Raw genomic sequence first — 13,905 nt, forward strand, 5'->3', positions numbered from 1 at the left:
TGAATTTGCACCAGATTGCGACCCGCACCATAATGAGGCAACCGCTTCTAAATTGGTCGTGAGCGAAGATGCAAAAATTTCGCCGCACTGCTCGGTTTCCGTGCCCCTGCGCTGTGCGTGCACTGCTGACACAATCGTGCTTTTTACGCCGTCCGACCTCTTCATCCGACGGAGACGTCTTCCGCTGCCGTCCGCTCTGTTAACGACCCATGCTGGTACGAGCCGCGTGATTGTTAGTAACTGGTCCTCGGATGAAATTTCGCTGCTACAGGGCGAGACTATCGGGTGGATTTAGCCTGTCGAGCCAAGTGCTGTCATCGATGTTCCTGACGATACTCCCATTATCACTCATGTCGCAGAATTGAGTGCTACATCCGAAGCAGAGGTTTTACCATCCAACGTTATCAATCAGTCTATCGATGGAGATCTCACGCCCACACAACGAGATCAACTGCTGGCCCTCCTCCATCGGTTTCGCTTGTCTTTTGACTGCTTGAAAGCTCCGCTAAGTGAAACATCAACAGTCGAACACACGATTGACACTGGCTCGCACCCGCCACTACGACAACGACCTTATCGCCTTTCCCACAAAGAACGACGTACGATCGATGAAAACGTGGATGACATGCTTGAGCGAGGCGTCATTAGGCCCTCCAACAGTCCTTGGGCGTCTCCCGTAGTCCTTGTGACCAAGAAGGACGGTTCGATACGCTTTTGCGTCGACTATCGGCGCCTCAATAAGATAAGTGGAAAGGATGTCTACCCTCTCCCGCGTATAGATGACGCCGTCGACTTTCTGCAGGATGCCGAATATTTCTCGTCGCTCGACTTGTGCTCCGGGTACTGGCAGGTACCTATGGCCGAGGCTGATCGCGCAAAGACGGCTTTCATAACACCTGACGGCCTGTATGAGTTTAATGTGATGCCGTTCGGCCTTTGTAATGCGCCTGCCACTTTCGAGCGCATGATGGACAGCATTTTGCGCAAACTAAAATGGAAAGCATGCCTGTGCTACCTTGACGACATCGTCGTTGTTTCTCCGGATTTCGAGACACATTTACGCCGATTAGAACCAGTTTTAACTTGTCTTGCCGACGCAAAGCTGCAGCTCAACCTCAAGAAATGTCGCTTCGCCGCTCGCCAGCTCACTATTTTGGGACACGTCGTTTCGAAGGATGGAGTTCTACCCAACACGTCTAAGCTGAAGGCAGTTGCGGAGTTCCCGAAGCCGACATCTACGAAGGCCCTCAGGAGCTTCCTCGGACTGTGTTCTTACTTCAGGCGCTTCGTCCGCAACTTTGCGACCATCGTTGCACCATTGACGCAGCTTCTGTCCGGTACCTCTAAAGAGCTCACTTCGTGGTCCCCTGCTTGTGAAAACGCGTTCGCGACATTGCGGAAGCTTCTTTCGTCGCCACCCGTCATGCGGCATTTCGACCCGAACGCCCCCACTCAGGTTCACACTGATGCCAGCGGCGTTGGTCTTGGGGCTGTGCTTGCTCAGCGAAAATCGGGCTTTGACGAGTACGTTGTCGCCTAGCTAGCCCTACCCTTACAAAGGCTGAGGCAAACTACTCCGTCACGAAGAAAGAGTGTTTGGCCATAGTTTGGGCACTAGATAAGTTCCGACCTTACTTGTACGGCCTCCCTTTCGACGTCGTCACAGACCATCATTCGCTCTTCCGGTTGTTCACACTAAAAGTTCCGTCTGGACGGCTAGCTCGCCTGGCTTTACGGCTACAAGAGTACGACATACGTGTCATATATCCGTCTGGCCGCAAACATTCCGACGCTGATGCCTTATCCCGTTCTCCAGTGTCACCAGAGAATGCCTGCATCCTGCCTGACGACGCTGTTGTGTCCCCTCTCTCTCGCACTGACATGCCCTCTGAACCACGCACAAGGACCCATGGATTGCTTCGCTCATCTCCTTGCCCTCGGACGTCTCCCGTACTGAACAACCTCGGGCCCTGCGCAGACAAGCTATGCATTTCATGCTTCGTGACGGGTTGCTCTACCGGCGGAATTACCTCAACGAAGGGCGGAAGTGGCTGCTCGTAATTCCTCGGCACCTTCGCACCGACATTTGCGCATCGCTTCATGCCGACCGAACGTGTGCCCACGCTGGCTTGTTAAAAACATACCACCGTGTCCGTCTCCGCTATTACTGGCGTGGCATGTACACCTTTGTGCGCAAGTACGTTAGGTCATGCACTACTTGCCAGCGTCGCAAGTCTTCGCCTTCCAGCTCGGTGGGTCCACTGCAGCCGCTTCCTTGCCCGGAGAAACCATTTTACCGTGTTGGTATAGACCTGTATGAACCTTTGCCCAACACAGTCTCCGGCAACCGATGGGTTATCGTCGCCGTCGATCACCTGACGCGCTATGCCAAAACTGCGGCTCTGCCTGCCGCCACAGCACGAGACGTCTCCTCTTTTATCATACGGCGCTTCCTTCTGCGGCATGGGGCGCCTCGTGAGCTCCTCAGCGACAGGGGACGTGTGTTTGTGTCAGACGTCATTCGTGCCCTCCTCGCTGAGTGCCGTGTTGTCCATCGAACAAGTACAGCGTACCATCCACAGACAAACGGCCTCACTGAGCGCTTCAACCGCACCCTCGGCGACATGCTGTCGATGTACATCTCAGCGGATCACGACGACTGGGACCTTGTGCTGCCATACGTGACCTATGCGTACAATACAGCCATTCAGGCCACAACAGGTTTCTCGCCCTTCTTCCTCCTGTATGGTCGTGAGCCGTCATGTACCCTCGATACGGTTCTCCCCTACCGACCGGATCGCTCCGAGTGCTCCCCAGCTTCTGAAGCTGCCAATTACGCGGAAGAATGCCACCAGCTTGCAAGGTCTTTTACGACTGAAGATCAGTTGCATCACAAATCTCGGCACGACGACACAGCTACCCACCCGACGTATACTCCAGGATCTCTGGTCTGGCTGTGGATTCCCTCCACCACACCAGGATTGTGTACCAAGCTTCTTTCTCGGTTTCACGGACCCTACCGTGTCCTCGAACGGACGTCACCAGTGAACTACGTCGTAGAGCCCATGACACCTTCCACAGACCTCCGTCGCCGCGGGAAGGAGACTGTTCATGTCCAGCGTTTGAAGCCGTATTATGACCCCCTAGGGTCGTGCTCCCCGTGACACGCCAGGATGGCGCTTTATTCCCCGGGGGGTAGTTGTAATGAGGTAACGCGCGCTGCAATAATTAGGAACTGCGGACAATTCCTTGTAATGGCTATGTGCCATCGATCATCGCCATGTTGCTAGCAGCCAACCAGCCGCTCCTGTGAACGAAGAAGAAGCTCGGTCTGCGCGGCTTGACCGGGTGTGACCGTTGGTCGGCTCTCTCGCTCTCTGTGGTTCGGGACCTCTGCGACCGTCTGCATCTACCAGCCAATAAACCCCCTTTCAATATATATATATATATATATATATATATATATATATATATAGTAAGGAAATGAGGGGCTCGTTGAGGAAATACAGAAAGATAGGTCAGCAGTCTACAACGCCAAAGGGGGCATAGGGGTGTGGTTAGGCTCTTTTCTTTTTCACTACGGTTAATGAAGTAAACATTTTTTTTAATATACAGAAGAAAGAAAGAAAGAAAAACACGCGCCCAGAGTGGGGAACGAACCCACGCCTTTCGATTACATGTCGAATGCCTTACCAATTATATATATATATATATATATATATATATATATATATATATATATATATATATATATATATATATAACACAGAAATAAGGGTTGGCAGTCGAGAAAACCTCGGAAAGCAAAGGGGAGGATGTGGTAGATCATTGAAACAGATTAAGAATTTGGAAAGAAAGAAAGAAAGTGAAGAAAAAATGCCCGCCAGGTGGGATCCGAACCCACGACCTCCAGAATACCGGTCTGGTGGAGGTCGTGGGTTCGGATCCCACCTGGCGGGCATTTTTTCTTCACTTTCTTTCTTTCTTTCCAAATTCTTAATCTGTTTCAATGATCTACCACATCCTCCCCTTTGCTTTCCGAGGTTTTCTCGACTGCCAACCCTTATTTCTGTGTTATTTTCAACGAGCCCCTCATTTCCTATTCTGATTCGCTACATGCATAGCGAGGGCCTCTGTTCTGGCAGTCTTGTTGCCAAAGGGAGCTTAAGAGGGTTCAAAGCTGGTCGACCACTCTGGACATGTCGTAGACACTCGAGTCACGACCCGGGGGTTAAAAAGAAGGTCCCCTTCACCCCGATTAGTCCGAATGGCGCTGGCTACCAGCCCCAAGCACAGGAAACAAACATACGTAACATAAATACCCCAGAAAGTGAATGGGAAAATCGCCCCGCCGGTAGCGTAGTGGTTATCGCACCAGACCGGTATTCTGGAGGTCGTGGGTTCGGATCCCACCTGGCGGGCATTTTTTCTTCACTTTCTTTCTTTCTTTCCAAATTCCTAATCTGTTTCAATGATCTACCACATCCTCCCCTTTGCTTTCCGAGGTTTTCTCGACTGCCAACCCTTATTTCTGTGTTATTTTCAACGAGCCCCTCATTTCCTATTCTGATTCGCTATATATATATATATATATATATATATAGATATATATATATATATATATATATATGTATGTATATATATATATTATATATATATTATATTATATATATTATATATATTGTAATGGAGATAGTAGTCTCCGACACGACGACATACCTTGCGGTTAGTGTGCGCCAATCTCCCCTGTACAACCGACGGGGTATGTACCGGAGGAAGGACTACTATGGGCCGCATGATGATGGCAGGTGCAAGGTGCTACGCGAGAGAAGAAGAGGCACGGTCAGCATCGTGTGGCTCGCTCTAAGAGAACGTACCGAGACATCGGTCTGCGCTGCCTTACCCGTCTCTGGTCTCTGCCTCTTTCCAAGCGTCTTGCCGGTCCCCAGCTATAATCCCCCTTACAATATATATATATATATATATATATATATATATATATATATAGATATATATATATATATATCTATATTGCACGAAGTAAAAGACGGCGCAAATGTTTCTGGAACCGTCGATTTACGCCCAGAACATTGCAGATAAACGAAGTTTATTCTGAGCTAGTGATGTTAGGGCGGAGCAGTCTGCATATCTGAATGATATAGCCCGCGCGTTATAACAATTAAGAATGGAAGACGCGCTTCGCTTGGAACGCGGATAACAGACTCTGACGTGGACGGGCAATAAAAACAAACAATAAATGAACTTATCCATACATGGTTCGCCGCAAAATATATTGTAATGAAGACAGTCGACGCACCCCTAGCCGGTTCGGGTAGTTTATACGCAAGGCGGAGCCGATGGGAACGCAGGTCCGAGCGTTAAGATCACCAAGCTAGTTTTCTGGCGCATGCATCTCTTGGGGGTCATTTTCTTCCCGGACACCTCTTTGCGGATATACCCTTTTGTTGGTTGGACATAAGCCTTCATCGTCTATACTGGTGAGGTGCACACCCCAATGGCTTGATGGCCTGTCGCGTCCTTTCATTAACCTCGCTACAATCGCCGCGCTGCAAAAGGAGCCAACCTGGTGAGTTAGGGTGATGTCGACACCAGCGGGCCGTCGAAAGGTTCGAGTCTGTCAACGTGGTATTTTTCACGGCACGGCGGAAAATCTCGGAGGACGGAGTGACTGACTGACAAAGTAGTTCACTGGCGAGGTGCGGGCGATCGCTTTGTATGGACCTTGATAATTGGCTACCAATTTTTCGGAGAGAGCGGGTGTTGTGCAGGGCACCCAAAGCCACAATGCGAACCAGGATCAGATGTCTTAGGGTGGAGACACCACGACGATGCTTCTGGTGCTGTTGGTGAGCAGTTGTAGGAGGGGAAAGTTGTTGACATTCTTTGGCGTGCTGCCCCATTTGTGAATCCGGTGTGTACTCTGTGGCATCACGGTTGGAAGGGGGTGTGGTATCACGGGCGCATGTTGGTTCACGTCCGTAAAGAAGAAAACCAAGGAAAATTCCAATCTTCGCCTGCGTAGCCGTATTGTACGGCTACGTTATAACCGGGAGCATGAGGTCCCAACTAAAGTGGTCTGATGACAAATATATAGAAAGCATGTCGGCCAGGGTGCGGTTAAATAGTTCTGTGAGCCAATTCGTCTGCGGGTAGTATGATGAGCTGGTATGATGAACCACGTGACAATCGGCAAGGCGTGCTTTCACGTCTTCCGATAAGAAGACCCATCCTCGATCACTCACGAGCTCCCGAGGCGCCCCGAGCCGAAGGACAGAGACGTAATAGAAAAGTGGCTACGCCATGAGACATGAACGTGGACAGTGTAGTGGTTTCAGCATACCTTGTCAGGTGGTCAAACCAAACAATTATCCGTGAGTGGCCCGCTTCGTCGAACTGTGGCTGGGTTGGTTAAAATGCTGGGCTACAGCTATAGAGGATTTGTTTAGAGTATCTGCCCGGTTACCGTTAAGACGTAGGCTCATAGGTTGACTCGTGTCGCCTATATAATGTTTGTGGCGCATTGAGCCTTCCAACATATACACAATGTTGAATGAAGTGCACGTAAAACTTGAATTATTCTTGCGGACATAATTACTGACTGTGCTTTTTACAATGCAGTCTGTCTCCAGGTGCCTGCAAGTCTAGCATCTGGGACGGGAGCAGCAGGCTATGACTGGTTGCTTTGAAGGCCCTGTTTTAGCATGTACAAAAATATTTTTTTAGATTCTTGTTTCTCCGATAGGTAAGCCAACGTGCTTCGGGAAGGTCTTTTTAAGTCGGTCGTTACTGGCTAAAATGGAGTAGTATATCCGTAGTATATTGTTCACGTTTGGGAGGGCGTTTGAAAATTTAGTTATTAGGGCAGGCGGCCTGGCGCTTAAGTATTGTCGCTCTTTGTTGAGCATGTCATCCCTTTTGAGATTAGATGCACGTTGGTGCGCCTCATCGAGCGACCTTTTGGGGTGGTTACTTTTCATAAAGGTGGACTTTTAGTTTGTCTAGATGATTTGCGTAGTCACTGTCATCACTGCATACTCTTCTAAGCCTGGTGGCTTGTCCTACAAAGATCCCTTGCTTGCAGTGTCTCGGGTGATGGCTATTATAATCTAGGTACTGCTGCCTGCCTGTTGGTTTTCTAAAAAGCGTGGTTTTATTTTCCGTTGTCTAGAATGATGGTAGAATCCAGGAAGTTCGCTTCTTTTTCAGAATACTGGCAGGATAATTTCATAGTCGGAAGCAAGCAATTGAGACGAGATATAAATGTTTGTAGAGTGCCGTGACCGTGTTCCCAAATAAAGAAGATGTCTTCTATATAGCGGAAGTATACCTGAGGTTTATGCGGAAAAGAGCTTAATAGGGTGGCTTGAGGTTGCCCCATGAAAATATTGGTATAGGTCGGCGCGAATTGGGTAACCATGCTGGTTTCAAAAGCTTGCAAAAAGTAAGACGAGTCAAATTCAAAATATTTGAGAGTTAAAACTGGTTTTAACAAAGTTATATACACTTCTGGAGCAGGTTGGTGCGCGTTCTCTGATAAAGCTTTTGAAGTAGCTCTTCGATCCCTTCGAAGGAAGGGATGTTTGTATACAATGCGGCAACGTCAAGAGTAACAAGGAAGGTTCCACTGGGTAATTACCTATCCGACATTGCGGCTCTTCTTCCTTCATCCGTTCAGGACACCCCCCCCCCCCTTCCTGGGCATAATATAAGAGATAAATAAATTTGGGAGCGTGGACTGCCGGGCACCTTACAAAATAACCCGGAAAGACGTCTATCCTATGCCAGGAATTGACGACACTTTCGACAGGCTACACGCCGCAGAATATTTCTCCAGTCCCGATCTTCGGTCAGGATATTGGCAGATTTACATTGCCGAAGCCGATAACGAAAAGAAAAAGCCTGCATTCCACCGGGCGGACTATACGAGTTCAACGTGATGCCGTTTAGAATATGCAACGCTCCGGCCACCTTTGAGCGCATGATCGATACTGTACTGCGTGGCTTGCAGTTCAAGACTTCCCTATGTTATCTAGATGATGTCATTTTTTTGTCCACTTTCGCTGAATACCTTCAACGTCTGCGTGAAGTCCTTACCTGCGTGTGCGAAGCTTGTTTACAACTGAACACCACGAAATTTCGCTTTGCCAGTACGTCAATCAGTCTTGGGCCACGTTGTAAGTAAGGAAGGTATACGTCCAGATCCAGACAAGATCAATGCGGTTCTAAAGTTTTCCCGGCCTGTTCATCAGCAACAGCTAAGGAGTTTCCTGGGCTTGGCTTCCTATTTCCATCGCTCCTTTCGACATTTTGCCGCAATGGCCTCCCCCTCTAACAAATTACTCACAACTGGAACTCCATTCGTATGGACCGAAGACAGCGAAAAAGTTTTCCAAACCCTGAAACAAGCTTTCACTTCTTGGCCAGTGCTCTACCACTTCCATGAGTCGGCACCCAGTATTCTTCACATCGATGCCAGTGGAGACGGTCTTGGTGCTGTCCTTCTTCAGTGTGCGGATGCCTCATCGGAGCGAGTGGCTGACTATGCACTATGCAATCCGCACTTTGACTCCCATGAGAAGAACTACAGCATAGCTGAAAAAGAGAGCCTAGCCGATGTCTGGACTGTGCAAAAATTTCGTCCCTATTTGAATTTCTGCTATTTCTCAGTGGTAACAGACCATCACGCCCTTTGTTTTTTGTCCTCCCTCAACAACCTATCAGGGCATCTTGGCCGCTGGATACTCCATCTACAGGAATATGACTTCACTGTGACTTACAAGTCAGGAAGAAAGCACAACGATGCCGACGATCTTGCCCGTTGCCCGCAGCCCATCGCGCACTGGCTACAGCCATCGACCTAAAGAAACTAATCGCCTTCTATAACTTCGCTGGCGTGGCCCACTACTGCCCCTTCGTAAAGTGCCGGTCAAGATATCCTACCAAACCATCTTTCTCTCCAGCAAGCCTACCCGTACTGCCGACGACTACTGGACCTTCTCGACAGTTTGACGTGTCTAACTAAGAGCCGAACGCGCCGCCAAATAAGCAACTCTCACCTTTTCAATGGTGTAGTTCTTTACCGCCACAATTACCACCCTACCGGAGACCGATGGGTTACAGTCGCCCCTGGCGGTCTTCAAGCCTACATCCTGGAAGTTTTTGACGATTACGCCACAGCTGGCCGTCTTGCTTCCCACAAGACGTACGACCGCATCAAAAGCAGATGCTTTCTGCCAGGCCTTTCCTCAAGCGTCGCTAGATATGTTGCGTCCTGCCCTTCATGCAGCCTCGTAAACACATGACCTCAGCCACTATCGGTATGCTACACTAGCTGCCTTGTCACTCTGCCCCATTCGAAGTTGTAGGCATCGTTAGTATGGACCTTTACCTTTCTCTGCGACTGGTCGTCGGTAGACTGTGACCGCTGTCGATCACTTGCCGCGGTATGCACAAACGGCCCCTCTGCGGACCGGCTGCGCTTCTGAGGTCACAAATTTCTTCCTGCACGCCATTTAATTACGACATGGACCACGTCGTACTCTTTTAGGTGATCGTGGCCGAACTTTTCTGTCAGCAGTTCTTGAGGAATTTCTTCAGGATGCTGGTACTTCCCACAAAACCAAGCCGACCTATTATCCACAGAGAAATGAGCCAACAGAACAGCTTCATTGTATCCTTTCCGATATGATTTCTCGTTTACGGCGGCCACCAACCGTGTAATATAGACTCATCTTTATTTCCTGTCCCCTGGATACCACAGGCAGCATTACTGCTAAATTTGGTCCTCGGCTAGCGCAGTGCCGGAACCTCGCACGATTGAACACCGAGTCCTGCGAAAAAGACCGCAAGCCTCGCTATGACGCAGACGTCCGGGAAGTTACATGCAACCCTGGGGATGAGGGACTGCTTTTGACGCCGCTCCTCGCACCAGGACTCTGTGAAAAGTTTATGCCGCGCTTTATGGGTCCGAACACCGTGCTACAGCGAACCTCTCCCGTCAGCTACGTCGTTGCTCCCACTTGTGGCGTCACTGACCGACGGTGCCCTGGCGTCCAATCAGTCCATGTTTCGCATAAATCCCTTTCGGCGCAGGTCATCCTCCCTTTGACGGCCAGCATGGCCAATTCAGCTGCCGGTGAAACTAGTGTGAGCGCTGTTTTTACAGTGACTGCTTGAGTGGGCCTTCTTTATATTGCGTCCAAACAATATCATCAGCATCATCTCATCCCACGCATCGTTTGTTGTCATCATCATATCCCTGGCCTTGCATTACCATAATCATCATCGGATTTCATCGGTTATGTGGGCAGCTTGGTAAAGACCGCCGGAAAAAACGCCGCCCTGCCTTCGGTCTGCATCTCTGATTTTCTGCCTCAATATATAATAAACAAGTCGGATACACAGCGAGAACAACAACAAAGAATGTTTACTCACGTAGTGGCAATGGGACTTGCCTTCACCAGACTACGGTGACATGACGTTGCTGCCACAAATATTTGGAAGGAATTTCATATATAGCTATGCATAAAACTGTGAGCAGGAGGCGAAGGTATTTCGGAAAGGGAGAGTATGCAAACAGTCGAGGTATGCCCGAGGTACAACAACAACAACAACAACAAAAACAAACACGGAAGGGAAAAAAGGGAGGGGTTGAATTACCAAGGCAACTCTCAATATTGCACAACGACATGGCAATGCACGTCGCGTGGGCTGCTAGATGAGACTCCAGGGAAGCGTGGACAATTGCAGTTTTAAAAAGAAGGAAAATATACACAATAGGGTATTGAGTGAGTGTGGAGACGGGTTCAGGCGGATTCATAAAAGCATAAAGGAAGACTATATTTTCCGTGTGGCTAATGCTAATGGAAAAAATAGATACTGCGCACAAAAGTGCATTGCAGAGTGGCCTAGCAACCGAAGACGAAACAGATAGGGTCCGCAGATTACAAATTGGTGGGAGGTTGAAAAGTGGTGGGGGGAACGCGGCCTACTTCCAAAGGAAAAATCGCATTGTTGAGCAGCGTTAAGCTAACAAAGGTGATTTACTTGGACAGTTTGTGCGAATTCTGATAGGACACTCATGGGTAGGGTTCATGAACAACATGATAAAAATTATCAGGTAGAAAATTTTAATCGATAGATAAGCACGTTGATTTTTATGTAACTTTGATTAGAACCACGCGTCGCTCCCTAAATTTATAAATGACAAACAATTCCCGAAACTCCCATTAGTGGTATTATTCGTTGAAAAGTTTAGCGGTCAGTTTCTTTGCCTGGCAACACTAGAAAACGCCACAGACAGGGCCGATGCACCAAGGAACCGGCGCGGCTCGGGCCAATGCGCGCGCACACCGAAGAAAAAAAAACACCGGCGTGTGTCATCTGCTCCGTTACAATCCGAGTCTAAACGGTGGCGTCAGCAGAGATATTATTATTCGCACTCACATTGAACTCGAGGGAATACTGTGCGTTCGGTGAGGTAGAGCTTGTATCGTGAAACAGTCGTGTGTTTCACAGTCGTACTTCGGATGGGCAAGTAACGCCATCCCGCGGAGCCCGACGTAACGAGTGACCGCGCACCACGGCCGGCCTAGAGCGGCGGCGCGCGCTGTGTTTATACGGCCTTCGCAGCGGGGGCGGCGGTGGCCAGAATAATTCAGCCCCGTCTCGACGTAAAGTTCCGCTACCAACGCGCGCACGCCGCTGCTCTAGACTGGCCGTGAGCGCACTCCCACGGTTGGTTGCATGGAGGAGAAGAGGGGTGCCTGATCTGCGGGCCGTGCGCACAACCTCGCCTAGCAGCAGACGCTTGGCCACAGATATGGCGGCACACGCTTGGTTGCCTGCATGCATTCCGGGCTATTGAATACCGGCTATAAAGCAGATTCTAAGATTGCTGGTGTAAGGTATGCAAAAGCATGACGGGGCTCGGACACACATCTTGGAATAGGACAATAAGTACAAAATTTTGCATGAGAACGGTGATTATTGAACAATATTTGAAAGGGCGTTTCAGTTTAGCCGGTATATTGTTGCCTACAAATAGTGCACTCTAGCCGGTATAAGAATAGTGTAGTCACCATTGAAGTTACGGTTTGCTATTACGTAATTTTCAGAAGCCGTGCTCGTGGCACGCTGTGTGGTGGTCATCCGTGGCCATACCTTATAACGAGGTATATTATGGGGCACGCAACCAGTTTCCGGTCGGCTGATACGAGAGTTAGGAAGGAAGTCACCTAAATTCTTATTCAACCGGTACACAACGTTTGGTGGTACGGCAATTACACTTTTTAAGCATTCACTTTGGGTTAGGATATTGTGATTTTTCACAGTACGGTTGACACTCTTGAAGCGAAGGCTGACTGGTTAAAAACGAAGTTTGTTTGCGGATTAACGTTCGGTCTTCCTCTTCTAAAGATTTCGTTACTATCTTATAACTTGGCTCGCACAAAAGCGTTATCGATAACTTGTTCCGGGTATTTTTTATTAAGGATGGCGGATTATTTTTTTTGACAGTTTGAGTCAAAATTGGCTTGGTTTGTGCTAATTGTCCGGAAACGGTGGGCTCGACTATAAGGTATTGCTGTCTTAGAGTGTCTGAGATGGCTACTTCTGGAAGTGCAAATACTACCTCGTGTCTATCTGTTTTCTATACACTTTTGTTTGAAGCCGACTTTGCGAAGTAGTAATGGTGACGTCCAGAAAGTTTACACTGTGTTCCGGTTACGAATGAGCAAAGAAAATACTAGAACGGGCTAGCTTAAATGCCATAATGAAGGTCAGAAGCTCCACGCCACCATGCTGCCCGAACAATATTATGTCGTCAATGTACCTTTTATAAGCACAGTTGGTTTAAATTTTGATTGTCATAGTAGTTGGATTCGTAGTTTCTCTTATTAAAGTTCTGATTTACGTTCCGCTGGCTTGCACGTAATGGACGCTGTCAAAATCAAAATTATTCAGTTATAAGAATAAGTCCAAGGAAAGGTTTATATGGTAGAAGAATCGATAGGTTTGCCGCACGACCACTGCAGTTAAGTGATGCAGCGGTTATGCCATCTTCATGGAGGAAGTTAGTGTACTGTGAAGCAACATCGAAGGTGACTAGGAGGGAGTTATCAAGATTTTCAATTTTTGTGACGTATGAGAGGAAATCAATACTATCCATAATAAAGGAAGGAAAGCTGGCCGGGCGGAATGTCGCAAATGAGATGATCGACATAGCGCGAGAGGCTTACGGTAACAGCGCCAATGCCAGAAACAGTGGGGCGACCTGGGTTGTTTACCTTGTGAGTCTTACCGGGAAGGTAGAATTTGCCACCTTATCATCAGAGAGTGGTCAGGCAACGAGCGATCAGGGAACGAGCCTGGCAACACGGTGACGGGGAGTTCCTTACGTTCATTTATGCATTTCACGTAGCACATCCTAGTATTTCCCTTGCTCACTTGTACTCGAAACACACTGTAAAGTTTCTGGACGTTAGTGCTACTTCTTCCCAACTTAGGCTTTAAACTAGACTGTAATAAAAACCGAAGGACACGCGGCAGTATATGCACTTCCAAAATACTCACCTCAGATACTGCAAGGCAGCAGTACCTTACAGTCAAGCCCACCGCTTTAGGGGAATTTGTACAAATCAAGCCGATTTTGGCTCAAACTGTCGAGAACATAAGACCGCCGTCCTGAATTAAAAAACCCGGAACAGGTTATCGACAACGCTATTGTGTCAGGCAACTATTATTACCGTAACAAAATCTTTATAAAAAACCCTGAACGTGAGTCCGCAAACAAACTTAGTTTCCCCCACTCAGCGTCCGCTCCAAGAATGTCAACCGAACTAAGAAAACATCACAATATCCCAATTCAAAGTGAACGCTTGTAAG

General features: G+C 48.4%; 1 long non-coding RNA gene across 1 annotated transcript in view; it reads right to left on the reverse strand.

Moving 5' to 3' along the window:
• The window catches only part of LOC144167067 (uncharacterized), a 140,542-nt gene that overhangs the window by 77,259 nt on the left and 49,378 nt on the right, over positions 1–13,905 (reverse strand). The window lies entirely within an intron of this gene.

This window comes from Haemaphysalis longicornis, unplaced genomic scaffold (genome assembly GCF_048455015.1).
Source record: "Haemaphysalis longicornis isolate Haplotype H1 unplaced genomic scaffold, Haemaphysalis longicornis Haplotype H1 scaffold_2, whole genome shotgun sequence".
NCBI classification, from domain to species: domain Eukaryota; kingdom Metazoa; phylum Arthropoda; class Arachnida; order Ixodida; family Ixodidae; genus Haemaphysalis; species Haemaphysalis longicornis.